General features: G+C 40.0%; 1 protein-coding gene across 1 annotated transcript in view; it reads right to left on the bottom strand.

The window, feature by feature from the left end:
* lingo3a (leucine rich repeat and Ig domain containing 3a) overlaps positions 1-23,113 on the bottom strand; it is a 43,686-nt gene extending 20,573 nt beyond the window's left edge. The window contains exon 1 of the mRNA XM_044130216.1: positions 22,557-23,113. The gene's annotated coding sequence lies outside the window, so the exon portion shown is untranslated. The remainder of the gene's footprint in view (positions 1-22,556) is intronic.
* Between the last annotated feature and the right edge of the window lie 2,772 nt (positions 23,114-25,885).

Genomic DNA, 25,885 nt, shown 5'->3' on the forward strand with positions numbered 1-25,885 from the left:
TTAGAGTTTCAGGTGGAAATCTAAATCCGTCATGGAGGTCCCTTGAGAAAGATGTCTGACTAGCGGTGCAAGTCGGGAGAAAGCGAGGCAGTGTGCAAATTGAAAGTAATCTTCAGGCCTGGCCTGCGGATCCTGTAAATTCACATCTATTCATAATTCATCACTCAACAGCCAGGAGGGGGAGAACATTCTGTGTAATAAGGCAAGAAGAGACATCTTTAAAAAGGGACAGAGGAAATCAGGCAGAATCAGCCGCAACGCCACTGAGGGTCTGAGGTGAGAATGGAGCTTGTTATAAGTTGGGACAGACTTTTATGGACACGGCAGCTTTAAGTCTGAGGAGTTCACATTGTTTCACATTGAACTATTGGACACCAAGAAAGAGGATTAGCTGGCTCAGCTATGGTCAGTCGAGTTTGAACTTCCAACAGCCCAGTCAGATAACTTTTAAATTGTACCATGTGTTGGGAAATTTGTTGTTTGTTTATTTAATCTTGGGATGGTTGAGGACCAATGGCGGAGGGTTCTGTGGGTGTGGAAATCTCTGGATTGTCACACTGAACAGTGTGGAAGTTGCTAAAGAGTGTTGTAGAGTCTTTGGCAAAGAAGAAGGAGCCATCCGTGGAAACAACATTGAGAAGAGGACATGCCAATGAACATTATGCAATTTAGAGAATCCTAAATGCAACCAGACAAGATAGCTTCATTGTGTGGAAAGTCCCTGTAATTGTTGTTCCTTCCTACCTATTTTGTACACATTTCTATGAGAATTGTTTGTAAATCTGCACTGTGGGCTCTGCTCTAGGGTTGGTGGAATAATTTCTGAACATCATCCAACAGACTTAAAACTAGTGAGACTTAGTTTGACAAGATTCAGTATGCACCTTGTAAAATATTGGAGTACAAATGTCTGAGGATGGTGATTCTTGTTTGTACCTTACACCAAAAATACTATAGCTTTAACCAAAGAAAAGAGATTTTATAAATGTCAGTCAGATATGGGGAATGGACAGATGAAGGACAGACGGACAGACAGATGGATGGATGAATAGATAGATGGACAGACAGATGGATGGAACTGACCTGATTCTTCCACAAATGAGTTGCAAACAACAGCCTCTGGCTCGGAGAATTTTGAATTCGTGGGGTTTGGATTTTAACCAAATGTAGCCAGGACTAAAACATTGGAAGTGTAGTTGAATGCATCTGATAAAAAGAAACAAAGGATCTGAAGAACCAAATGAAAGGAAATCAATGCCAGTTTACATTTAAAATAAGGTTTACCTATTGTACCACTCTGCGCTGCAATCAAACAGCTCTTTCTAAAGTTAAATTGTTTTTTTAATGCCACTAAATCTCCCTTGAGAACATAAGATTTATAACACTGGTGCCTCTCACAATGGTTATTTCTTTTACTGGCTTGGTGTTCTCATAAATCAGGTCAGCTCAATAAGGTGGTAATACACCAGTAACAACTGGGTTCTGCAACGTATGTTTTCTTAAAATCTCATATTTTTAAGAGAATATTCGAATTTTGTTTTTGGTAAGTCCTAAAAAAATGTCACCTTCACCACTAAATGAAGTTTCCCCAAAAGATACTAAACAAGTCTTTCTGCTGCTTTGTGGGGGTTGATATAAAAGAAGCTTTGTCAGGCTCAGAGGGTGTTCAAAGATGTGTTACAAATCTCTTTATTTTGTTTTCTCAAACTTTGAGAGACCTTTTTCATATTCTTGAGGCTCATTTGATCCCTTCCTGTAGTGAAAACACGAGTTAAATCCACTTTGTCACTTTCATAACTTTAAATCCAGCTTGAAAAACAGTTTTTACCGCACTCCAATAAAATATCATGTCTTTTCAGAGCTACATTTGTGACAAACTGCAAAAGAAATTAATGTATTCACCATATCCAAAATGAAACCCACTGCCTCACAGTAACTGGAGCAGAAAAGCCAGCTCACACTTTGGACCTTTTTTTTCTGCAGAAGCCCCTCAGCAGCTTGAAGATGACATTGTTAGATGACGGCAACAGCAATTCAAGATGATTGACACTGACAGACCGACAGACCTGTGTTATTCTGGGTTGCTTGACAAAAACAGACAAAAAAGTGACTCTTTAAAGTAAAATGTACTTTATGGAAACGGGAAAAGAGTTACACACCAAAACCATATTCATTATTCTTCACCAGGTACATAAAGGACAGACTGTGCGGCGTCACCTTGAGCACTCAGTGAAACGCCCTAATGCAGAGGCACGCACAGCTTGTCTACTGACACCGCCTACTGTATACTGGGGAGGTGACTGTGGCTGTCAAGGACCTTGGCCAGTCATGCAAAAGCTGGTCACCTAAAGCTGGTCACCCTGGCTCTTTCTCCCTAGAGTCAAGGAGGAAACCGTAGACTGGAAGAAACATGGCAAAACAAATCCCAAACCACATCTACTATTACATGAAAAGGTTTACAAAGTCATATGAGCACTAATGCTGGAGTGTTGTTCTACACTTTACAACATTGCTGAAGTGTTATTTCCTGTTATTATCCAGTACTTCTTCACAATGAAAACAACATACATTTTACTACAACCCTTTGAATACCCAATTACATAAAATATGGAATTTGTACATGGAGTATTTTCTCTATTTATGGCCAATGAGGACCTGTATTGACATGTAGGTGGAAATAATAGGTCTAGGACTATCACAGTATTACTTATTTTACTTTTAGTCACTGATTAATAATATTTAGGAAGTAGAGCTGGATCAGACGATTTTACATCTTTCACCACTTATTTGTAATGGTAAAATTTGGTTTCCAAATAGTGATTTAGCAACAGCAACAAGTGTCAAACAACATGTTTTTCAACACGAGTTCTCTTCTTTGGTAGCTACTATTAATTGGCATATCTGGGACATTAACTGGTGAGCCAGACATTTAATTTTAATGCGTATCAGACTGAAATCAGTTACATCAAATGACATCAGGCATGAAATGCAAATGATTAATCAAGTCTGTGAAGAAACAAATTTACATCTTTAAAACAGAATAAGTGCAATATTCCGTTTTTAGAATTTGCACTGTTTCTTTTTGTAATTTCTAATTGACATCTTTCGCTTAATCCTGGCAGTGACGACAAAGTGTTGTCTGTGACTCTCCTTGAAGTTTTTGTTTTTTTGTTTTTGTTATTCATGCTACTCTAAATTAATATGAACTAAACTAGCAAAGCCACTGATATTTAATATTTAAAGCATTAAAACTACTCTAAATTACACCTGTTAGGAAACACATAAAATGTAAAGCCTCAAACATAAACAACGGGTCGGGTTATTTTGGCGTTATTTTGAAGCCAAGGTAGTTTCTGCTTGTGTTTGAGCTGAGTGAAATAAGAAAACACTGTTTCCCAACTTGGAGACAACAGTCATTGTGACTTCTTGCTTGCTTCTTAAAGTTAAGGGCTAAACTAGCCTTAAGAAAACTAAGCTAACAAAATTCAATGAAAATATTTAGGTCACATTTTCAAGTTCAAAACCTGTATGAGGAACTCTCACACACACACACACACACACACACACTTTTGCGGGGACTTTCCATCGACTTCCATTCATTTCTACAGCCTAAACCTTACCCTTATCCTAACCCTATCCACTACATACCTAACCCTAACCTTTGCCTAACCAAAACTCAATTCACACCTTAGTCCTAAATTTGACCCAAAAACAGGGTTTCCTCTTGTGGGGACCAGTGAGTCCCCACAACGTAGGAAAATGTTCTCCACAAGGTATTACGAACAAATACACACACACACACATGCACACACACAAAGAATCGAATGAAGAAAGTTAATTTGCTGTTCTAAAAATGTTTCAGATGTTTTTTGGTCACTCTCATAACATTATTCCCCTCTACTTCAACCTCTATTACAATTACATGCATAATTCATCAATTCTGCATAGTTGACGATGACTTTTCCTTAAGAAGATGGCAACACTAAGGAAGATTGACCAAATATCCCTTTTAAATCCACAGAGGATTATTAAAGTAGTATTGAAATTGTGTCCTAAAATGTTGAATCCAATAAAATATCAATTTCTGTAGGAAAGAGACAGACCATCATAGAAACCCAGCTTGCAGTAAACATGCAGATGCAGTATAATACCTCCTGAGTTCTTGTAAGCACTCGCTGCAACATGTGCTGCTTTGTCAGACCCTTGGAGCGTATCTTTGGAAAGGCTAATTGCATTCTGTGTCATCAGGCTAAAATAACTAAAGTGTAATAAGGCATTATGGAGCAGAAATGTGAAACATGAAGCAGGCTGTTTCCCCAGCTTTTTGCCCTGCAACCAAAAGCTGGAAGGAATTTTTGACCTCTTCCTCATCCTCAATTTTCTGCTCCCACGAATGACTCTGAACTGCATTGTTTCCACTAAGAGAGAAGAAATCAGTGATGATGTCTTGTTCTTTTATGCCGTGTCACTTCCTGTTCAAAGTCCCACTAGTTCCCAGGAGGAGAGACTCATCATCACAGATAAAATCAGCAAATAGCATTTAAAACGAGTCCTGTTTTTGAAAGACTAATTTATAAGCTTCAAGAAACATTGAGGGGAATCATTAGAACAATCAAATGGTAAAACCAGCAAGAGCAGAAAAACTGTATCTTCCTATCTAGAACAACCAATTAAACCTTGGTAAAGTTAGAAAGTTTGAGAAGTTCTAATGAGTTCTTCCATTTTTATATTCTATCTATTTTCTGTCACTTTGTGCCAAACAAAAAGTTAATTCTCCAGTTTTCTTCCCCAGAATTTTTATCTGACAAATGATTCTCAGAAAAAAAAAAACTCACATATGGGAATATGTTGCTCCCAGCTTTTATTTTTTTATATTTCAACAGTACGGTAGATGCACCATATGTCAGGGTCAGTGTTGGCATAGTTACTTTGAAAAAGTAACTTTAATCGGACTACTGATTACTCCTTGAAAAAGTAACTTAGTTATATTACTGACTACTTGATTTGCAAAGTAACTAAGTTACATTAAAAGTAACTTTTTAGTTACTTTCAGCAGCTGCTAACAACAACGCCCCGCCTCCTGTGAAAATCACATTGAGCTTTGCCAATACTTAATTGTAAGTTATTTTATAATGGTAACATCAACAATGTGTCTCCACTGATAAGGTTGAACTGAAGAGGAGATTGTACAAAAAAATAAAAAACGTGAGTAATTTGTGTGGTCCACTGTTGTCTGGAAAACTCTAAGAAGGATTTTAAAGCCCCCCTCTAAATCCCCCCAGCCTCCAGGTTCTGTGTTACGGCCCTGCGTTTGGTCTCAAAGCTCAGCGCCCAGATCTCCTCCTGCAGCTCCACAACTCAGATGGCTGCACAGATTTGTGACACTTATCGTAATATTAATAATTATAATGGCGTTAAGTTTCCATTATAATTATTGGCAACTACGGACACGTTTATTCGTGGCTGTTTTCACGTTTATTCCGCTGTTCATATTGGTCTCGTTGTTTGCCGTTTTCTGGAGCGCAACGCGAAGCTCGACGTCATTCAGAGGTAATACTTTAACTTGACATTAACAAAGACACAGCGGGACGGATCATCGGGGAAATGATGGACAGGGAGAGACTGAGTAAAACTACCTTAATGACGAACAAATTCTGGGATTTATTATGAATCTCTGCTTATTTCCAAGCCCAAATGAACAACTTCACGTTCAAAAACGAGCCCAAAAAGGCGCAACCCGCCGCTCATTAAATTTGCAAGCGACTTAAAAAAAAATGAAGCCCAAAGCCGCTTGTAATAATCGGACTTGGCGACAGAAACTGAAAATAGTTCCAGTTTTTCCACCAACAAAATCTTCCTCCATTGTTTACATTTCTGTCGCATAGAGACGTCGGTCACTCGACATGACGAGTAGAGGAAATACGATTATGGTAAATAACAAAAGAAGATAGTAACGCACAGTGATTTTGATAAGTAACTGTAGTCTGACTACTCGATTTGAAATAGCAACGCGTTAGATTACTCGTTACTGAAAAAAGTGGTCCGACGTCAGTAACGCGTTACAAATTAACGCGTTACTGACTTCACTGGTCAGGGTTGCCAAGATTCTCATGGTTTATCTACCCTTATGGTTTTATTGTATCATAATATTTGAAAAAATAAAAATAAAACAAAAATGTATGACATAACTTATTTAATAGAGAGAATTTTAAAGTGCGATTGTGGAGAGAAGGCTGTCTGGTTTGGAAACATTTACGTAGATGAACGTTTTAGAGTATTCAGGTCACTACCTTCACTGGAGTGGTTCACACCTGAATAGTTGTAAACCTGTGACTACATCCTGTGGTAGATCAGTCGCGTAAAATTGATGGGATGACCTTAAACCCCGGCTGCACAGTGGCGCAGTTGGTAAAGCTGTTGCCTTGCAGCTAGAAGGTCCTGGGTTCGATTCCCGGCCCAGGGTCTTTCTGCATTGAATTCTCCCTAGGTGTGTGTGTGAATGGTTGTGTGTCCTGTATGTCTCTGTGTTGCCCTGCGACAGACTGGCGACCTGTCCAGGGTGAACCCCGCCTCTCGCCCGGAACGTAGCTGGAGAGGAACCAGCAACCCTCCTGACCTCATTAGGGACAAGGGTGGACAGAAAATGGATGGATGGACCTTAAACCCCCATTCGGTGTTGGGACCGTTCATTTGATCTCATTCACATGTAGATCATCAAAGGAGGACCAGAAAGAGGTTAGTGGTTTTGGACTGGAAAATGAGTGAATTGACCCAACCAGGTTAGAGGTCAATATTTGCCTGAAAAAAGAGGAATTTTGGTACCTCAGTGTCTTGTTTACAAGGAATGGCAGGATGGAGGACAATGTGGAAAAATGTACTAAGTCCTCATTTATCATAAAGTTGAAATCCATCACGTTGGTCAGTTTGTGTTCAGATCCAAAGAAGATTTGGATCATGACTGCGAGAACAAGATCCAGGGTAGAAGCGGCTGAAATGAGGGTGGCAAGCCTTACAGACAAGAGTAAGGAGCCTCTCTGATGCTCATCTGCATGGAAAGAAGTCAGATCAGGTGGTTTATGACCAGGATGCTTGATGAGCATCTCCCTTCACAAGAATAACATTTAATTCCACATTTATGAGGGAAAGGCTTCATGTTCCAACATTATTTCTCAGACATTGAGGTGTGACAAAAACAAAGCAAGGTTGCGAAAAAAAAAATAATAAATCTCTTATAATCTGATAAAAAAAAAAAAAGAAAAACGAAAAATAGGGCATGTCTGACATCAGAGCCTTGTGTGTCAAGTTGAAAATAGCAATATCCACAAGTGTCCCTGACTAGTAATTATCCCTGTCTGACACAAATCCAGTCAGGATAGTGGCTGAGCAAGGATTACTGCATAATGACATGGTGATGAAATGTACTGGGCAATCCAGCTATGTCAACGTTCCAGTCTGTTGTCCATATTTCAGCTGAGCCTGTTTGACTGGCCTAGTTCAGTGTCCCACCCTCTAATCCTGCATGTGCCTCTGGGAGCATGCCTTTGGGAAATGCTCCACTGCCCGGTCCACTTTCAGTCTCTTCTCCGCTTGGCTTTAATCTCTCTGCAGTCAAGACGGCGCAGCGAATGCAATGACAGCGGCTCTTTGAAAAAAAAAAAAGTAAAAAATCCAAACCAGCCGAATGCAATAACAACACTAAAGTTAAATCAGCTTAAAATATCTTTATTTGTTAATAACTCACCAAAGTCTAATTTAGCCAAATGCATGCTGAGTCTAACAATGTGAGAGCTGCGTGGTTTGGGAGTCTGCTGTAATTATCCGACAGTGTTAATTACAGGAAGATTTCGGAGGCAATTATAGGATCTCATGCAACAGCGCTGGCAGTGGAGCGGCCGCTCCAACAGCACAGAGTCCCCGGATGAGTCTCACAGCAACTAACTGTTGATTAATCTTCAAACACCACATTCGCAATAATGTTTTCACAAAATCTGTGGAGAAAATCTTTCATTTGGCAATTCCCAAACTTATTCATTCTGCCTTTCATTCCCCATTTGTGCTGCTTGCATAGTAACAGGATGTTTTGTCTGGGAAGCAAGATGCAGCTTATGGCTTTGAGCCGAAGCAGAGAAAAGTAGAAGAATCCATATCTGTGCCAGGTCTTCCGAGGGATTCGTTAATGCAACAACAACAAGCCTCGTGTTGGAAGAAGGCAAGAAACCAAGCGTTTGAAGACTGGAAGAGGGTACAGGAAAGAGAGGAAAAGATGAAAGTGCTGACCATGTTAATGAAATACAGAGGAATCAACAAAATGAAGAAAAATAAGACGGGACAAGAACAAGAGTGCTTTTATTCAGCAGAAGAATGGAAAATTTAATTACAAATAGCTGTTAAAGATAGATGAAGACAAAGCAAAAGATGTGAAATGAATTTGGGAAGCTGGCAAGTGATTATTCAACTGAGCCGGTGAAGAAAGCAAAGCTTTAGAAAAAGATTTGTCAAAAGTTAGGCGCTAGAAAGGAAAATGGACTGTAACCATGAGAGTTATCTGGGATGGGCTGAGATGGTTGACAGCAACACTTTTATCTCTCAGGCGTAAAGAGGGTTTCTATCATCGAGAGCGCTGCAGCAGCTGCAACAACCCAGACTAATATGAGAGCCTAAAAGAGCACACGCATGTTCACAGCAAAACAGCAAACATGCTTGAATAAAATCTGAGAAACGTAAAACCTTAGCTTCAGCAGGAAAATTAAAGTGTCTTGGAAAACGTATTCATGCCCCTATAAACTGAAGATGTACATATTTTATTGTGAATTTCTGACATGCCAAAGTATAAGGAAGATCATTATGTTACATTAAATAAATATATAAATTTTTGCCATTCTTACAGCTCCAAGTCAGCCCGCGTGTGCCACAACCAGCTTTGCAAATCCATAAACTAAATTGGAGAGCATCTGGGAACAACAATTTTTAACTCTTTCCAAAATTTTTATTTGGATTTAGGGCTGGATTTTGACAGTAGCACAAAGATATGTCTTAATATGAACTATTTTACGCTTCAATTTTATCTTTGTCTCTGTTTGCCGTGGCTGTTGTGCTGGAAGGTAAATCTCTGCACCATTCCCAAGTGATTTGCGGGATCTAATAAGTTTACTTTTAGGAATGCTCTTCAATTAGCTCCAATCTATTTTAAGAAGCAACGTTCCTCGAGGTACAGCGTGGTATTGACAGCACCATATTTTATCCTGGGGTGGATGAAACAAAACACCTTATTCAACATCCAAACAAAACCCTTTATATTTGTTCTTCAAAAATAACTCTTCTTGGCTTTCTTCTATAAAAGTCTAGATTTTGTGAAGTACCGAATAAATAAGTTGCACTTCTCAATAATTTACATTGAACTTTGTGATTGTACTGAGTGAAAATAAAGGTCAAAGTGTTTTACAGAGGACTACAAAGGTGGCAAATGACTCAAGCTGTCAACAGCAGTTAATATAGTTCTGCGATAGAGAACAAGGGAAGGTAGAAGAAGGAGGAGCGGGAGCAGAGAGAGGAGGAGAGAGACTCAGCTGCTCCACCTGAAGGCCTCTTAAGGGAGGAGACCGACGAACAGCCACCAAAAAGAAGAGGGGTCGGTCTGTGTTTCCCTTGCTGTTGATGGAGCCATCTTGAATCCTCAGAGTGGGAAAATAGAAATAAAAAAATAACAAAAACAGGCCTCAGCCTGAAGGAAGAAATGTCCAAAGAGCAGAGAAGATGAGCAATCAGTGCTCTCATATAGGGGATCACCAAGCCACAGCATCACAAAAATACTCCCCAAGGCGAATTACAACACTGCGTTGTTGTTTTGTTCCTGTCTCATTAAGAGGCCTTTTTTAAGTCTCTGGTTTCAGCAACCAAGTAACTGGGCCATGTCTGTGTATTAAACATAAATATGTCCTGACATCGCATAGAAGCTTGGCATTGGATTCAGTGGGATGAAACGGCATGCGGGATAGAGAAAGACTGCGCCACACCAAAAGTAAAACCAAAAAAGAAAAAAGAAAGAACCCTCACCCATGCAAGCAGAACCGCAGAATCTGACATACAAATTATTTACAGGCTCTTTTCACAATGTTTACTCTGACATGTGCACGTCGCCCCTTGTTGCTCACAGAGCTGAGAAATCTCCTTAAAGTGGTTCTGATGAGGCGTTTCACGGCGAGAGCAAAAACCCAAATCCAAACGAAAGGATGACGAGCACATTGTTTGAAACAGAGCTGCTATGCGTGTTTATTTAAAAGTCTAAGGGACAGAGAGAAAGGGAAGCAGGCGGGGTTGTCTTAAGAGATGAGGTGAGCTGACAGTGTGCCGTGATACAGGCGGATTGATCCAAGAGTGTCTGATCAATGTTTTTTTTTTTTTTTTTTCTAAGACAGCAGAAAAGAAATAATAAAAGATGAAAAAAAAATCATCCCGCAGTGGTGACAAGCAGCTTCATGGAATGCCATCTTCCCGAGACTCTTCTGGCTCTCATTATATATTCATAACCTTCCCCTGATGTCCAGAAGCAGCTCGTCCTCTTCACCTCAAAGTGTGCAAACAGCACAGACAAAGAAGGTGCACCTGTCAAACTAAGAATACGTAGCAGGAGGAGGATTAAATGATTGTGTACACATGTGCATATGCGGAGGGACACGGGGCGATATTTATAGCCTCACACATCTAAAGGTGATCTATTCTGACAAATGTAACCTCATACTTCTCGGAAGTAGCGAGCAATCCTCCTCCACGGGTAAAAATGGAGCCAGCGCGGCACACTGAGTGCTGCGTGCTGTTCTGTGAGGAGCCTCTCCATAGCGTTGGTCCAAACAGCAGAGGGAAGGAAGTCACTACAGCTGTGAGTCAGTTCAAAGCGAAGAGTATTTCTGATCAAACAGTTCTGACAGGCAAACCAAATCCGTATGCTCCCAAAGAGCAAGACGGCAAGACATGATGGAAAAAAGGAAGGAGAGGGAGGAAGAAGTCTGTTATGAGCAATCTCATCACTCCCATCTGTCATGGTTACCCATGGACACATACAGCTGCAGATTAAACAGATCAAATCAGGCAGAAACAGAAGCATGGAGAGTTGTTTCTGCAAGCTTTGACGCATTCTCAATTGACAAGAGGGGGAAAAATAGTGCTGCATTTCTTCAGAGCACCCAGAACAAAATTAATTCTTCATCAGCTTCGCATACTACTTAGACATTCTGCACCGATTTAGAGAAGAAATACTTTGACACTTATTGGGATGGACACTGATGATTGAGAGATCAGCAACTTCTCATACTACTTACGTCCAATTTTAATAGACACATGGATGTAGAAATTATCATCAAAGGGAACCCATGAATGTGTAATTCACTGTAATTCAAACCACTAAACCTCTGTGAGTGTTCAAGTAAATGTTGAAATTTCTGCGCTACCTTTGACCAGCATTGCCTCTCTTCCTCCCAATAGTGTCATCCCTCTCCTTATCCCAAGCCACTGCAATCAGAAAACTGTATATGAGAGAGCCATGCATTTATTGTGCAAGTCTCTCTCTGTTACACATAACTAGTCTTTGTTTAACTCGTGAAGGTTGAACTACACCACAGGAGCATAGCTGCTAAAACTACATCAGTAATACCACTCAAACTCTAGAAGTCTCTCCAGTTTCCTCACATGTCATTTGGCCCAAAAAAGACTCGACCAGTTAATGGTAGACTTGAGGTGAATAAAAGAGCCAGTAAAGCTGCAGTATACAACTTTTGTTTAAAAAATGTTTTTCACATATTCGTTTGAACTTTGCTGCTTACTGACACAATAATTACGCATTATTATATACAGAGTTTTCAATTTGTTTTCTCCAATGGATCCAAAAATAGGATCCAACTTTTCTTCAGCTTAATCACCTACTTCAGAAAGAAAACCCAAACAAGAATAAAAAGACAAGATGGATGAGTGAACTGAAGCCAAGATAAAAAGGAAAGAGCAGCTCAAGTTCATCTGCTTGTTCCACTGATCTCCACTCTGAGAAAGTGATGAGATCAACTGATTACCTGATTCATGTTCAGTGAATAAAAGTGTACTTTAGTTTATTGTGTTAACCGGTACAACCTGTGTCTACAGAGCCTGCTGAAAGGAGAACTGAAGGTTGTGAATTAATGCGGGAACTCAAAGACAAGCGGGGCTTTAATCTTAAATCTGGAGACAAGCAGACTACTTGAGTAAAAAAACAAATCTTGAAGTACGACAGAAAGTCAAAAACAATGTTGTGGAAAGCTTAAGTTACAAAAAGGAGAACAAGAAAGACTCAACAGAGAGCAAAAGGAAGTGAGGTGTATTTTTACAGAGGGTAGCTAATTACTGACATAAAGCAGCTAACATGATTAGCAAGTCAGGATCAGTGAAGCAAACTAGGGAGCAGACCAAGGGACAGGAGCAACATCATTTCAACACTAACAAACATACAACAATAAAATCATGGAGAAACAGAGCAAGAAAACATCCAAAAATAATACCAAGAAACAACAGAGGCAGGAAATAGGGAAGGGAGCTTTAGAAAACCAAAAGAAACATAGATTGAAGAGCAAGACTTGGTCTAAATGCCTCATCAGCTCAGGAATAAATGGCCGACTGAGTGGTTCAGAGTCCAGAAGAGTCGAAGAGCCATTAGATGTTGTCAGCGACAGGAACCGTTTGAAGAGTGATTAATTAATGGTGTACTTAATACCCTCTGATGGTGGTAATTGTGTTTGACCCCAACAAAAAGATTATCAGGTGGTTCAAGACAGCAAAGACAAAATAATATTATTAAACCAGATAAAAACAGGATTTAAGATTTCTTGGTTTGGGAGAAAGGAAAATTTGTGAGCTTGTGCTTTGCTGATCAGTTCTTAGAAGCAGCCTTACAGCATGAAACCCCATGTAACACACTGTCATATGTGTTAATCTTATCTTGCTCATAGTTGCATAATTGAAGAGAGCTGATTACAAAGCTATCTGATGGCAGGGCGAGCTGTATGAAAGGAGCGTGTAACCCGAGTCAGCACGCGGGGACACAGCTGGCTCGACACGGTGAAGTTAGTCACGACTTTGTGGCTCAGCTCCTGCAAAATGTGCTTCATAGCAGATGAAGGGACTGATCTGTATGAACAGATATTGTCTCTGGAATCTGTCACTTGATCTTCACAAAGCAAAGAAAGCGTGAATAAGCTATTTTCCACATTTTCTCCACTGAGGGACTTACAATGATCAATAGCAAAACGTCAGTGTGGATGCTGGATCAATGGGGGATGAAGGAAAAAAGATGCATTTACATTTATTTTCTAAAAGCTTTCAGCTACTTTTGATCCAGGTTTTTTTATTATTATTATTATTATTTGGAGAAACTGAACAAGGCTTGCAATGATCTGAAAAATATTCATTTATGAAGTTGAAAAAAAGCTTCAAATGTCTCCAGCACATTTTTCTTCAGTTAAAATTGCTAGCTTGAGAAAATAATTAAATTGTTTATGTAGTAGTAACAATGTTAAATAAAAACTTTTTATCATAATGGCCATATGTGTATTCCCTTAATGCATAACTGTAAAATTAAAATAATGACAAAAACAGGATTATAAAAAAAAAACATGAATTTTCAATACAGGATTTCAGCGTACAGGGCTCCCAGAATAACTGTTATTGTAGGCTTAGTTTCAGATCAACTTGTTTGCGTCATTAAACAATATACAGGACAAGGAACTAAGGACAGATCAGAATATCGAAGCATTTTCATCCAATCTTACTGCCTGTTTCCTACGAAATATGGGAATAAGAGCAGATGAGGATCCTCTACAGAACTTTAACAGGTACAAATCTCTTCATATTCCTTCCTGAAATTATCCTTTTCATCGTTTTGTTTTTCATTTATATTTTGTTGTAATCGACTCAATTATGTGACAAGTCTGCATGGATCACATACATATATCACATACTCTATAAAGCGCATAAAAGAAGTAGAGGACTTATTTTGTGACATATGCAGAAGTGAAATTAGGTGCTGCATTGGCTACAAGGACGTGTAGCGGGGATCACGTTTCACATGGAGCCGTAGCGAAGCTAATTGGTTTGAGCAGACCCAGCTGCCATGATTGGCAATCATTCTTAGTAATTGGGGGAAAGTGATGCAAACTCTGTTCAGCTGGTCATGGGAGGGTAAATAGTTTGTGCTTTACAATGAAATCTTCGCATGAAATGCTTTCATATGTTTTCCATTGCTATGTTATCTGGAAACGTGTCTATTGTTCTCACATATAACTTAGGAAGTTTGTTGCAGATGTACAGTATACCTAAATAGCCGACCGAAGAGTAAATGAGAGTAAAAACATTAATAGTTGTACTTTAAATTTGCCAATCGTATGAAACCCAAAACAAGAAAATCTGTTGTAAGTATTGCTTTCCCCCTGTTAAATCCCAATTTACGAGAAAAGAAGCAAAAAGTTGTGAAAAAGCGACATTAGTTTAATTGGTTTTGAAGGTGAGTTTGGCGAATTATGCTGTGAGGTCTGGGTACATTTTAATTTGGAGAAGCCAATAAGGCTCACAGTGATGTGGAATATCATGTGTAGTGTTAAACATCCATGTTAATTTAACTGAACAAAAATGTATTTTATTGATATGCACTTGTTATACATAGAAAACCACTGAATTATTCTTTAAGCAGCAGCCTCAAATGTTACCATCCTAAAACGCGCCTTGGCAGGAACCCCAGGCTTCCTTTTCCTCAGGAGTCTGAAGGTGGCTGATCTGTATTGAAGGATATTGTTTTATAGCGGTCCATTTTCCATACTTTACGCTGCCAGCAGCAGTAAGAATACATAAAAATAAATGAGGCGGAGAGCTTGACAAGAGTATAAACTCCCAGATACCCAGCTCTTTATCTCATGGTCCAACTCAATCTTTGAGGCACACAGCACTCTCAGTTTCAAGCATCAACACAGACGTAAATTTACAAACTTTTAGCGACCTTACACTCACAAAGCTGTGCTGTCTAGTGCTCCTTCATCTGTAATTCAAGCTGGTGCAAAGCTAAAGGTTTCACAGGTTATTTTGCCATCATATCCTGGGAAGCTGAGAGCCAGCAAACTGCAAACGCTGATCTCTGAACTCCTCTTGAGTGCTCCTGCACCTGCACTCAGCTTGCTCTGCTTCCCGTTTTTTTATTTTTTTTAAAACTTATGTAACACTACGACTATCTCATCACACGTCCTTTCATCCAGAGACCTGAAAAACATGAAATATGCAACATCCAAAGAGCAGAAAAAAAATATAGAAACAGTTTTCTCACTCCAGCACTTCCTCTGCCTGAGCTCTGCTGCTCTTTAGCCAATGCAGCAGTCACAGAGACCAGTCATGGTAAAATGAGCTTGTTTTGCTCGTTGACGTATTAAAAGGTTGACAGACACTTTTAGAGCGTGCAGAGGTTCAACACACCAACTTTTATTCAATTAAGAGGTAAGTGAAGTGGTGAGTTTTGCAAACTATTTCTACAGAGTGATTTTGGTGGACTATAAATGAAAAAAGATGATTTATTTTACAATTTTCATCTAGGGAATCAGGATTCTTCGCAATCCTTTATTTGGAAGCTCTTTCAAACTTTTTTTTCTCAAACATATTCTATCGATTTCTGTCCTGTCTAGTTATTGTCACGGGGCATAATGGCTTTCTGTGCAAAGAGTAACTACAAGAATAGAGAACAAAACAAAAAAGTGTCTGGTTTTCAAAAAGGTGCATCAGAACAGTATCTGATGAAGATTACCTAAAGTCTGTATAAAGAAAAATAAAGACCAAAGACCTAATAAAAGCATTCAGATGATCATTTGATGTATACCATGTTTCCTGCTAACAGCTCTTCAGCACCTTGCTGCAAAAAAAAAAAAAAAAACTGCTTTAGATTGTTCTTTTAGCGTGTGAAAAAGTTGTGTCTTTGTGACAGGTTTTTTGTTTATAAGCTACACGACTTCTTACCAGGATTGTAAAAGTTGTGGCTTCAATCCCAATCAAGTTTCCCATCCGTCAATTTCTACGGTTTAAACTGAGATGCCAGGAAGTGAGTCTGAGTGACTAAAGTTTTCTTATCGCTGCAATGAGCACAGAGAAACCCAGAGCTGGCCCTCCCCAACGTGTTGCTGCACACTGCCAGTCAGCTGGCTGAAAGTTGGCTTCCACATGTTTTGGTTGCTTACAAGAAAAATTTTGGTTTGGGAAAAACGCAGGTAGTAGTTATGATTTGGAAACTAATGGAGTGGCCCCTAGCACACTAACAGCATTTTGTACTTACAAATTGGATTAAAAGTTGGTTCTTTGACAAGTTGACTATTTTATCTAGTTCTTGTCCATTAATTTAGTTCAGGATACTTTTATACACAGCTTATTAGAGTTATTAGAAAAACCATGTGGAAATTGGTCAGGTACCAGACTGAAAATAAGCAACAAAATGAAATGAAAGAAAAGCTCTGAAATATCATATTAGACAGCCTGGAGAAATATAGATTCAGATTATTTTAAATTAATACAAAAAGTTTGACTTCATGAAAGCGAAACAGAAAGAAATGATTTAAGACTTCGGTGTAGTGCAGAAAGCTCATATAAATTTAGGTCACAAGCATCTGTGGACGGTTTCATTGCTTGCGTCTGTCCCATGCTGCTCTGTGATTTTGCTTTGATCAAATTCTGTTTCAGCTGTTACAATAAAAACTAGTTTCTTGTATCTCAATTAACGTCACATGAATAACTAGCACTGCAGTGTGCTGAGAAACTAATAAGGAAGCGTAGCAATAAAGTGCTGCATTCTGCAATTTATCTGTGGATTTAGCTTATTTTTCACCGGAGAGACAGCTTAACAGAAACTTGCAAGGAAATTCCTACATTTGGCCTCAATTAGGCCCAAACACACATGGGTCCAATCTGACAAAATGTCACTTAGAGATGTGCTTTAAGCATTTCTCACTAAGGTCACTAATTAAAAGCCAGTCTAAAGGTAGGGTTGGCCACGTGGGGACGATAAAGTTTCCATTCTTAAGGAAGGAAAGTGAAGCAACTACAGTATCTGTAATGAGAATGCTGATTGTTATTGACTAAATTAAAACATTTACACAAGCATGCTGTAAAGACTGTAGTGCAGAAAAATTTTAAATCAAAATTATCATTTGACAAAAATGAGTAACTTCATCGAATCATTTTCAATATTTGATCCATCCATCCATCCATCCATTTTCTTTACACCCTTCTTCCCTAAATGGGGTCGGGAGGGTTGCTGGTGCCTATCTCCAGCAGCGTCCCGGGCGAGAGGCGGGGTTCACCCTGGACAGGTCGCCAGTCTGTCGCAGGGCAACACAAAGACATACAAGACAAACAACCACGCACACACACACTCACACCTAGGGAGAATTTAGAGAAACCAATTAACCTGACAGTCATGTTTTTGGACTGTGGGAGGAAGCCGGAGAACCCTGAGAGAACCCACCATGCACTGGGAGAACATGCAAACTCCATGCAGAAAGATCCCCGGCCGGGAATCGAACCCAGGACCTTCTTGCTGCAAGGCAACAGCTCTACCAACTGCGCCACTGTGCAGCCCTCAATATTTGATCCAAAGTGCTAATTTAAAAGTAGTTTCTGACCAGTAATCAGTAAAATGAAATATTGTCATAGCAGTATCAGTATCTGTGGGGATACGTTTTCTCAGTGCTGAAAGGAAAACTGGTTAAAGAATGTTAAATGCTGCTTAAAGGGCTTGCATCGGGTGGATAATCGTCTTCCAGCAGGACAATGATCACAAACACTCAGCAAAATCTACAAACAAAAATTTCAAACCAAAACATAACTGTGTGCTAAAATGGTCCATACAAAGTTCAGACTTTATTCCAACCGAGAATCTGTGTCAAATCCTGAAAGATACTATTCACCCAACCTGACTGAAGTTATCTAAGAAGAATAAAAGCTTCAGTTTTTTTATGTGCAAAGCTGACAGAAGTATACCAAGCAAAGCTTTAAAATGTACCTGCAGCAAAATATGGTATTAGATCATTTATTGACTCAGCAGCAACAAACAAAACACAGAGCACACAGTTTCCAAATGATTATTTGTGGAAAATATTTAAAGCCGTATATCTTGTACTTCCAGCTCACATTTGTTTCTTTTTTTTTTTGTCTCTAACGTAGAATCCCAAACAAAAAAACTAATTAAAGTTTGTGTGTGTAGGTGTGTGCGTGCGTGTGTGTGTGTGTGTGTGTGTGTGTGTAAAAAATGTGGAAATGTCCCACACTATGATTAGCTAAATTTCATGACAATGTGAAGTGGAGTAGAAAGGTGCACACATGTTATAATTGGTCTGATAAAAGTGCTTGGCGACTCTAAGGTCAGCCAACCACATTTCTCAGAGCAAATATCAAATAAAGCAATCATCTTTGGAAAAAAAGAAAAAAAAACATGTAAGGTCCAGATGCTCTCTAAGCTCTGCATTTAGGTTGCAGCCCCATCTATAATAGCATTACACCAGTGAGTGGGAGGACAGCCAGCACACACACGGGGCCACCATTGTTCCAGTTGGACTTCTTAACAGCGACAGATGACATGCCAGCCTGCCTGCAGGTATTCAAGCCCTCCCTCACTACTCCACCACTGCATCCCTCATTCCTCGTCCTCTGCGCTATTCTTCCCCTGGAGAGCAGCGGTGCTCCCGTCCGTCCCGCTGACAGAGGCTGCATCTCTGCTTTACTGCCTTCATAAATACTGTGAAATTGAAAACAATAAGGTTGTCTGGGTATTGGCAGTGTTAAGCTCCGGTAATGTCACTACTGAGCACAGATGACAGCTTTATGCACATCAGAAAGGCTCGAAGTGGGAAGGTAAGAGTGGGCGTCGTAATGGACAGAACTAACAGGCCCAATTCAACAATGCTCTCTGAAGGGACACACAGACCTGTCGGTGCACATTTCATTACTGACGCATAAATCTGTCAAAGAAGGAGCCTAAGTGGCACCTCGGGTACCATTAAAGCTTCTGCATAATTGCTTTCCCTTCAGTCCATTTTTTTACCCCTTTTTGATGTCGGATCATAACTGCTCTTGACAAGTAGGTATAGGAATCCCTGAGCTGAGCCAAGTGCTACGGGAAACGCATCCAGAGATATGGAAAATCCTGAGAATTGGAAAAGACATATATTTTGATTTCTAAACAGGATAAAATTAGAGATTACATATTGTTTTGGGGACAAAAATGAGTTATATCTTAATGTTTTACATTTAATCTAAATACCTCACCTAACTCCATCTGAGAAAGAACAAAAGTTAATTTTCTCCTCTACTGTAACTGGCATATTTCAGCAGATATTTATCCACAGCCTAACAGTGGACCACAACACCAGAGTCTGCCAAGTCAGACTGAAAGTTTTTGCACTCAAGCGAAGCCAAGATGTAACTCAGTTTCCAATAGTCTGGCACACAGTCCTGCAGTTTTCCTGGTCATTCAAGGGTCAGTTCAGTTCCTCCTCGATATATTTTATTATGTAAGCAAAAAAATGTATTCAATATTAACATCTTGTATTGTTTTATCTCGCAGATTTAAAACTGCCGAGATCCCATGGCAGTGATACTTGGGAAGGATTTGTGAATGTGTGAAATGTGCAGAACCAAAGATGAAGCCACAGAGTTAAGTCAGTTAGACAAAAGCACAAAAAAAGAGGTACAAAATCTCTGAAAACTCTTCCCATGTGGCTCTTTTATCGCTTTAGTAAAACAACATCCCTTTTAGTGCTTAATATGTCAAAAAGGATTATCAAAGCTAAAGTATTTTTGGTAAGGAGCGTAGCTATGATGATACTGTGATTCCATATCAAATAAGGCTTTGTGAGTTATGTGACTTGATCATCAGAACATGCAATATTAAATTGAAGACAGTATTATTGTAGGCATGAATGTCGATGTGTCTGATATTTTGAGTCTTAGTTGCTTTTACTCACCCTTAAATCTTCAATTAAGGCTATGACCTTTAACATTTTGTTTCTTGTAAAATATAATGCGTAAAAATATGAAGTTCTCTGTGTGCAATATTAGACGTAACAAATTAATCCAAAGATAGGTTTTGTCCATTGCGAGTGAAAATTTGGCTACAACCTGTTCCACACCATCCAACACCATTGTGTGTTTATGACCATGTCATTTGCATACATTATAATTTTAGCAGCAACACTAACCAGTAATGCAAACTGAACAAAAGAAGTCACACATATCCATCCTTGTGATGCCTACATGGATGGATTAAATAAGTAAGAGAAAAAGCATTTGCAGAAAGAGTTTTTTTTTTTTTGTCTTATTTTTCCAATTAAGTAAGCTGTTTGACATATTATGTTTTGTCATAAAAGAATCAATAAAACAACCTTAAGATAAATGACCTCCTACTATTATCTCAAAATTCTAAAATACAAATTTATAACATAATCTAATAGTTTTTGGGGTTCCTTATCTTTTTAGACCTTTGTGTTTTTCACAACTAGACATATTTGCAAATTGCCAAATTAATCTTTCATACAAATAGGAGAAAGTCCACCTGACCGGCAGTGTGCAGCAAAAAGGTGAGGGAGGATCAGAGCAGTACTAGGATATATAACGTCCAACACATCTGAAATAACTCATAAAAAGAACAAGCATATGTGCTTTCACAGCCTTCCTCATCCTCCTCTCTGTCTTTTCTGAGCCCTATAATAGGAGCATCAACACCTGTAACTGGATGTCCATTCATTTTTGGATTGAATTTTCTGTCCGACTTGTCTGGCACGACTCTTCTTCAGCAACAAATCCCACCGTCTGGCATCTTTATCGCATAATGTGACAGGAATTGCTATCAAAAATGAGTTTTTCATATCTTGCAATTTTATTTTTTTAAATTCCCAGCATGCGATAATAACTTTGTCCTTGACAGATTAAAGGCATAAAAACTGGATGTTGAAGGGAAAATGCAACTAAGCTGACTGGGAAAAATTCTTTAAGCCTCAAAACAATGAATAAGAATGAGGTCACTGCAGTATAAATGACTGATGAAAACCTTGTTTACTTGCATAAATTTAAAAAGGTATAGACAGGAGCATTTTTGGAATGTGAGTGGAGAAGAGATGTAGCATCATATGTTCTGTTGGAAAGACTGACCTATATAACCAGAGGATGAGTGAGGGGATTTGAGGAGGAAGCTTGGGAGTCCTAAGTGACTCCTTGGATGTCAAGAAGCAGTATACTATTATTAAGCTTTTTTGGTGTTCTGTATTTTTGCGGTAGAAGCCTTTTAAACTGTCATTTCCTGTCACCCGCAGTTGTCCAATCGGACAAAATGAGCCAGTGAGTGAACAGTTGCCGTCTAATCTGGAATGAGAGTTACATCAAATTCAGAAATTCAGAGAGAAGGGCTGAATTTCCTGCAAAACCTGCATACGGGAAAAAAAAGTCTGAACACCTGGGTGATCAAGAAAACATAATTATTCCGTCACGGCGCGCAAGAATGCAGGGGGGCTTGTTGGATGCAGTGAATTGGGACAGTTTTGTCGGTTCTTGAAAAAATGTGTCAGATCTTCGTGTCATTATTTATTGAATGCTGGCCACGTTAATAGAGAAAACATGCAGTGCAGAAACCTTGGAAGAGGTCAGTGCATCTATCAATAAGTCAAAGCAGCTGAAAAGCTGGAATTATGAGAAAACAAGGGGACAGCTGCTGATTTATGGAGTTGAGGGCCACAGGTTAGAGTTGTTTGATGCCTTTATCGTCTCTCTCTCTCTCTCTCTCTTTCTCTCTCTCTCTCTATCTCTCTCTCTCTCTCTCCTCCCTGTATAACGTCTGAATGAACAGCTGGGGGAGAGATGAACTCCAAAGCCATTAGAGGGAAGGACAACTGCACTCCTTGGATTAATCACCTGATTTGTAGTTGCTGCACTCAGAACTATAAGCACACACACCAATAAAAGACGCGGGAGCTGAGCTGGAAATGGGCTCGGAGAGAACACGGGATTAGATGTGTCATCTGGTCACACTGATACGGCTGCAGGACCGATCATGGGCCGCCTTGCCCTTCCTGCCCACCGTTTACATCATTAAATCCTAATTGAAACCTGATCACCAGAGGACTCGCACAGGCACGCGCATACCGATGGAGATGAGTTGTGCAAGGATGCACAAACACACTGCCTCAGTGGTGACAATAGGAAAGAACAGATAATGAGAGCCGTCTAAGTTGAGGAGCAAATCGATCACTGGGGGGTGGATGCTGCACCATCAGAAAGGAGCTGAAGGGATAAAATAGTGTCACAGTGATCACAAGTTGCATCTTCTGCTCATCAGCAACAAGGCAGAGGGAAAAAAGCAGGTTGTACACACACACCACGTGTGTACAGTCTGTTTTTGTGAAGATGGATGCAGACAGTTACAGACAGCACATGTAGTACACAGATGAGAGTGGTGTGTGTGTGCGTGTGCGTGTGCGTGCGTGTGTGTGGGCACGCGTGTGTGTGTTTATTGGAAGTTGACTCACCCAGGACTGGAAGCTGCACCGTGCTGCTTGTTCATCTATAAGGCTGAAGATGCTCTGATCACTTGTGGCCGTTTGGGCTGCCTGTGCAGGATACCGGAGCTGCTCCAGTTTCTCCAAGCCCACAGCCTCCTCCTCCTCCTCTTCTTCCTTTTCCCCTTCCTCTACCTCCTCCTCCTCCTCCTCCTCCAGCAGCAGCAGGAGCCAGTAGCCGGACTGGAGCGTATTCACTCGCCTTCCCCCGCTTTCTCTCTCGCCTCTCCCCCCGCTTCGCTGGTTAATTGTCTGCCGTCTCAAACAGAGATCCGCGGCTCTCTTCTGTTGCTTGTGAGGGCAGCAGGAACTCCTCTCACGGCTTCGCGGTGCGGAGAAGCGGAGAGGGCTGCCACCGGCTGATGCCGATCGGGTTCTCGGGCTGTTTGCGTGCGTGCGTGTGCGTGAGTGTGCGGCTGTCGTGTGTGAGGGATACGGAGTGTGGTGGTTTGTGTTTGAAAGAGGAGCCGGCTGTTGCTCATTGGGGTTCATCTGCGCTGTTGCCTCTCTCTCTCCTCTCTCTCTCTGGATCTCATTCTCGAAATGCTTTATGCTGCATTCGCTTCCTGTGGGATAAATGCGAAATGTGTGGCATATGTTTTAAAAAAAAAAAAAAATTCAGACAGCTTCAGTTTTCCAGTGGGTGGACGTACTCAGAGTTCTGTTCTGGAAGAGAAAGTAGCAGAGATTGGATAGATATGCCCTCATCTGGGACCAAGAGGAACAAGTAAATAAAACCAGCTGAAAACAAGTGAATCAAAACAAACATCAGCAGAAGATGTAGCGCCTCTAACTCCCCCCAACAATTATAAAATAACCTTTTCAGAAAGACATGGAAAGACATAGAAGAACTCAATTTTAAGATGTGACTGTGTGATGTGGATTTGAGCAATGTTGTGGTTTTGTATTTGGTTGTCATAAAAATTAACAATTTATAGTCAATGTTCCTAGTGTTAAATCGGCTTAAAATCTGATTTAGGCCAATTTGATATGCTTTTATTTTTTTTATTTTTTTTATTTAAACTCTTTCCACACAGGATAATCTGAATAACAGATGAAGGAAAATATTTTTATTTTTTATTTTTTTATCTGAAAACATCTAACTGTGCCTGTTTGCCTCTAGCAGCTAGGTCTTTAGCTGTTTCTTTGCCTATTCCAGTGTTTGCCCTGGTTACTATGGCCGTCTTCCCCTCAAGACGAACATCTGACGACCACTTGGGATTGAACAAAGACCTGAGGAATAAGATGTCACATTGAAAAAAATATTTAAACTTTATCCTCTGGTTCACTGAACTTTTCTGGTAAATACACGCTCAAGAAATTTCTTACCTGATAGTTTGAATTTTTTTTGTAAGCTTTGGAAGAAAACAGGCAAGATAACTCTTTAAAATCCGAGTGGGAGTGTCGTCTATAGAGGTTTGTTTCAGGGCTCAGGTCCAGTGATCTGACAGAAAGAGACACAGACAATAGAGAAAAGGGAAATATCTTGGGGGTCTACAGCCTTACTGGGAAGCTACGTTTTTAGTATAAACGTCCTTTAGTTTGAGTTGAGTCAGTGTAACTAATAAAATAAGGCTGAATCTGTAATTTGGATTCTGATGAGCAGCCACATCACATGTGATATTTTACAGTAGTTCAAATATATAAGTTTTAGCTTTTATGCTACTCCAGATTAACCAATTATTGAACCAACTATCAGATGAAAGTACAGTACAGACCAAAAGTTTGGACACACCTTCTAACTGAATTCAATTAGAAGGTGTGTAGCTATATTATAAATATAGCTACATAATAGTTATGTTATCTATATTTCAGGTGTTTTGCAATGTTTGAGAATAACAAACATTGCAAAACAATGTTTGTTATCAGTTTGTTTGTACAAAATATCATCTGTACTGGTCAAAACCAGTACAGATGATATTTTCAAATTCACTCTGAAGTAATTCTTGATGTCTATCAAAAACTTATATGACTGGAAACTTGACATACAAATTTTAACTAGCAACCAGAGACTACAAAAGCCTACGCTGTCAAGGACTTCTGCAAGGGAGCAAGTGAAATTCAAAACATGTTTTCACAGGTGAGACCACTGTAATTTTAGTCTTTTATTAGAGTGGACTTCCTGATGCATTCCACAGCTCTGAATCTGTCACCTGTATTGAATATGGTTGGTAGGCTCTGATCCCACCTGCAGATTAGGCTGACACCAACATCTCATTCAGTCCCAAAAAGTGTAACATTACGTTCCAAATGTAGAACATCAGCCAAAAGTGGGATTCTCCCACTTAGGTGTACTCCTCTTGAATTACTTAAGTCATGAAATCCAAAAAGTAAAAGGGACAATGCATAAACTGAGCATGATGTCCGTTGACAATGATTTATTTCAAAAAATTGAATCCCTGAAGAGTAAAATCAATGAAGCCAATATAAAAGTCAGCAGGATAAAAGGAAAACTTCCTGACGGACAGGTCACGAAAACTATGGCACAGCTGGAAAAGCAAGTGGGAATCTTGCAAAAGGAGTTGGAGGAAATGAAGGAAATGGTGCATATGAAGAGATCACTTAGTAGGAAGCAAAGTAAGAAGTGTTTCTTAAAAGGTTTTATGTGTAGGCATAGGCTTAGGTATGTTAATTGCAGGGGGTGTGTGCCTATGGAAAGCTTTTTCTTAATAGACCTTAATAGAACCCCATGCGAGGCTCAGGGCCTGTGCAGGCCAGCCAAACCCTTATCCACCCTGGAGGGTCAGACCTCTGGGTTGGGAGAAGGTGCGCTAAGGTCTCTCTGCATGGGACAGGCCCTGGCCAGCCTGTGCAGGACGGCCAACCCCTTATCCACCCTGGAGGGTCAGACCTCTGGGTTGGGAGAAGGGATGCTAAGGTCTCTCTGCATGGGACAGGCGCTGGCCAGCCTGTGCAGGACGGCCAACCCCTTATCCACCCTGGAGGGTCAGACCTCTGGGAGGGGATAAGGTGCGCTAAGGTCTCTCTGCATGGGACAGGCGCTGGCCAGCCTGTGCAGGACGGCCAACCCCTTATCCACCCTGGAGGGTCAGACCTCTGGGAGGGGATAAGGTGCGCTAAGGTCCAGTGTTGTGAAGTAACGAAGTACATGTACTTTGTTACTGTACTTAAGTACAATCTTCGTGTATCTGTACTTTACTTAAGTATATTTAAAAATGGATACTTTCGACTTTTACTCCACTACATTTTACAGTAAGTATCTGTACTTTCTACTTACTAAATTTCTACAAAACCGTCGCGTTACTCGTTACATCCGAGTCGCGTTGCGCTTTTTTTCC

This window comes from Gambusia affinis, linkage group LG10 (genome assembly GCF_019740435.1).
Source record: "Gambusia affinis linkage group LG10, SWU_Gaff_1.0, whole genome shotgun sequence".
In the NCBI taxonomy this organism is placed as follows: domain Eukaryota; kingdom Metazoa; phylum Chordata; class Actinopteri; order Cyprinodontiformes; family Poeciliidae; genus Gambusia; species Gambusia affinis.